Source organism: Pleurodeles waltl, chromosome 3_1 (genome assembly GCF_031143425.1).
Source record: "Pleurodeles waltl isolate 20211129_DDA chromosome 3_1, aPleWal1.hap1.20221129, whole genome shotgun sequence".
In the NCBI taxonomy this organism is placed as follows: domain Eukaryota; kingdom Metazoa; phylum Chordata; class Amphibia; order Caudata; family Salamandridae; genus Pleurodeles; species Pleurodeles waltl.
Window position 1 is genome coordinate 999,826,637 of NC_090440.1, and position 3,259 is coordinate 999,829,895.

General features: G+C 43.6%; 1 long non-coding RNA gene across 1 annotated transcript; it reads right to left on the reverse strand.

Moving 5' to 3' along the window:
• Positions 1 to 330: 330 nt before the first annotated feature.
• LOC138283306 (uncharacterized) lies at positions 331 to 1,450 on the reverse strand. The gene is made up of 2 exons (XR_011201178.1): positions 979 to 1,450; positions 331 to 669 (listed from the first exon to the last, which is right to left on the reverse strand). It is a non-coding gene; the product is annotated as an uncharacterized lncRNA (long non-coding RNA).
• Between the last annotated feature and the right edge of the window lie 1,809 nt (positions 1,451 to 3,259).

The following is a 3,259-nucleotide window of genomic DNA, read 5'->3' on the forward strand; positions in this document are numbered from 1 at the left end:
TGTGTGAGTGTCTTTGTGTGGTTGAGTGTGTGGTTGTCTTAATTATTGTGTTGTGTGTGGGTGCAGTATCAGTGGTGAATGTATGTTGTGTCGTGGATGTCCATCAATGTTTGTTTGCGGCATGTACGTGTTGTGTTGTGGTGGAGTGGCAATGGATCTGGGTGTGTATGTGGTGTAATGTGTCTTGTGTAGAGCGGGGGACACATATGGCAATGGTACAGTGTGTGTGTCCAACTTACGTCTATTGCACAGCCACTGCTGTTGTCTGCTTGTTGTGGGTTCCTTGTGAAGAAAGGGAGTTACTATTTGAAAAAATAAGAAGACGAGAAATAATTTTGGTGCTAAATACTTTTTAGGCTTTCTTTATTATTCTCTTCTGGAGCTTTTCAGGCATAAACAAAAAAAAAATTATTTTCCTTTTAAACTATTATTTTAGTTTCCTGTTATCGCTTTCCTTTTTTTTCTTCCTTTTTGATTCTTCTCTGTACTTCTTATAAGTTCAGGTCTCTTGTTTCTGATTCCGTCCTTTAATCACAACTTCTTCTCTTTTAGTTAATTTCTTTACTGTTTCGTTTTATTCGTATTGTATATGTTCCTTGACTCCTTTTGCTGATCCACTGTTTTCCCTTTCTTCTAGGTCACTCGTTCCAGTTCCGGCGTGGCGGCGTCCTGTGGGAAGAGAAGGATCGGGGAAAATCAGGTAAGTGTTTTGTTTATCACACTTATTATCACCAAAAGAAACAAAGGGGAAAGAAGGGTGAGGGTCAAAGGAGCATGCGGGAAGAGGGAAATGTGAGCAAAACAAATTAAGAACGGTGTCCGTGAAATGTGCAGGGATCAGTGTGCGATACTTCGTAGCGCTCTCAAGTGCACGGTTCTCTCTATATCCCTTTCTCTACTCTGTTAGTGCCCTTTGTCCCTCCTCCCACCTCCCCACATCCACTAATAACCCTGTGTGCCCAAAATACGGGTACGCACCTGAAGAAGCCACGTCCCTCCGGGGACGTTGCTGGGAGTTTCCGCGTTGTCCGTCAGAGGTACTGGATCCTCAATTCCCTCCGCGTCTCGGTACGTGGAGTTCGGCTTGCTCCTGTTGTCGCTCTTCTCAGAGGCTGATTTCGCTAGTTCAGTAACCGTGTCCCTCGCTCTCTCCTCTTCACTTCGTCTCTCTGTTTCATTTCTTTCCGAATGCGCCACCTTTTCAGTTCCGGTTCCCTTTTGGGTAATTCCAAAGCCAACATCCGGATTAACCCTCCAGCCACCAGTCCATTCCAAGGTACTCCTGGGTTATGTAGACAAAGGCCCCGTAGGACCTTCAGATGTTTGTGGATGTGGTGACCCTGTTACACTGCTCTCCATTGGGACCCGCAATATCTTCCCTCCGTCAGCAAAACGCTGCCAGTCCACCACTTGCAGAGCTATAACATCTTAACACGGCGGGCGGAACACCATTGACTTGACGTCTTCCCGGGTTCGCCGCCAACACTGCTTGGTGGTGCGACCAGCAAGATCTATATCAGGCCCTTCATTTGATTGAAAGAAATATTATGTTACACCAAATATTTAGCAACGTAATATTTATTGTAAGTGCCATTCATCTTGTGAAACAGTAAGGCAAATTTGATTTGTTTAGAATTAGGACTTCCAATGAAGTAAACATTTTGCTAGTATGATCCATTTATGCCAGGCACTATATTTTTGGATTTGGACATTAAGGGCCAGATGTAGTAAGCCGTTTGCATGGTGCAAACTGCGAAAATCGCAGTTTGCGCCATGCAAACAGCCTTCTGCGATGCACATTCACAATTTGCGAGTCGGTACCGACTTGCAAATTGTGAATGCGACTCGCAAATAGGAAGGGGTGTTCCCTTCCTATTTGCGACTCGCATCGCAATGCAGAATTGCTTTGTGACCGCGAATGCGGTCGTAAAGCAATTCGCAGTTACCACCAGTGTCACACTGGTGGTAACTCATTCGCAAAAGGGAAGGGGTCCCTATGGGACCCATGTTGCCAAAAAGGTTGTTTCAGAGCAGGCAGTGGTCCAATGGACCACTGCCTACACTGAAAAAACGAAACCAAATGGTTTTGTTATTTTTTTTATTTTGCAACTCGTTTTCCTTTAAGGAAAACGGGCTGCAAAATAAAATAAAAAACTGCTTTATTGAAAAAGCAGTCACAGACATGGAGGTCTGCTGTCTTCAGCAGGCCACCATCCCTGTGAGTGCAGGGACTCGCTATGGGGTCGCAAAATGCGACCCCACCTCATTAATATTTATGAGGTGGGTCTTTGCGACCCCATAGCGAGTCGCAGACGGTGTCTGCGACACCGTTCTGCATCAGGATTTGCGATTCTGAAATTGCGAGTCGCACCGACTCGCAATTTCAGAATCGCAAATTCTGACCTTGCTACATCTGGCCCTTAATTATTAAATCATGGAATTCTTATAGTTGTGGTCTTCGTTAGCCTTAATTAACCAATGCATCTTATAAGATTGTTTTCTAAAAGGATTGACAAGGACTGGATGCGCAGAGTTTGGTCTAGATTTGGTGATTTGGAAACCTAAGTGTTTTATATGGTAGTATTCCAGAAATGAAGCTACTAAAGTGCAGTGGCACATATGTATGAATATAGCAAAGAGATCAGGAATGGAATACCAAGGGTGGAATTGTTACTGCGGGTAATCATTTCAAAGAAGGCAATGAATGAATGGATGTAGAAAATGAAGCATTCAATCTCCTGGTAGAACTGCTTTCTCCAAGGATTGAATGAGAATTTACATCAATCTTTCCTCTGCCTCAAATTTGATTTTGGCAGTAAAGAGTCTAAAGAGGTCAACCTTTAGCCATACTTCTGACAATTACTCTTTCTGTTGACTGACCCAACCCCCTTCATCCCTGTATGTATGCCTGATTGCGTGCTGCCAATCTGTGTTGTGTGCAAGTATAGGTGTGCCTTTTTTTTTACTGTCTGTGAGTGTCAGCTTCTTATGTTGGTTTGTGGACATGAGTACCTGGCTCTCCCTGGCATCTCTATAACAGCAAAATCTGATTCTCCTTATAAAGCTTTGTTTCATCACATTATTTGACACGCTTTATGCATTCTTATTTCTCCTACCTGCTTCTCTCTTCTCCTGCAGTCTATTTTGTTTTCCTAGATTTTTCTCACCAAACCAACACCTAACGTTGGGTACCACTCTGTTTTATTTGAAGAGCATTGCTTTTGCTAGACTCCTTCCTCATTTTCTCTGTCTTGCTCAT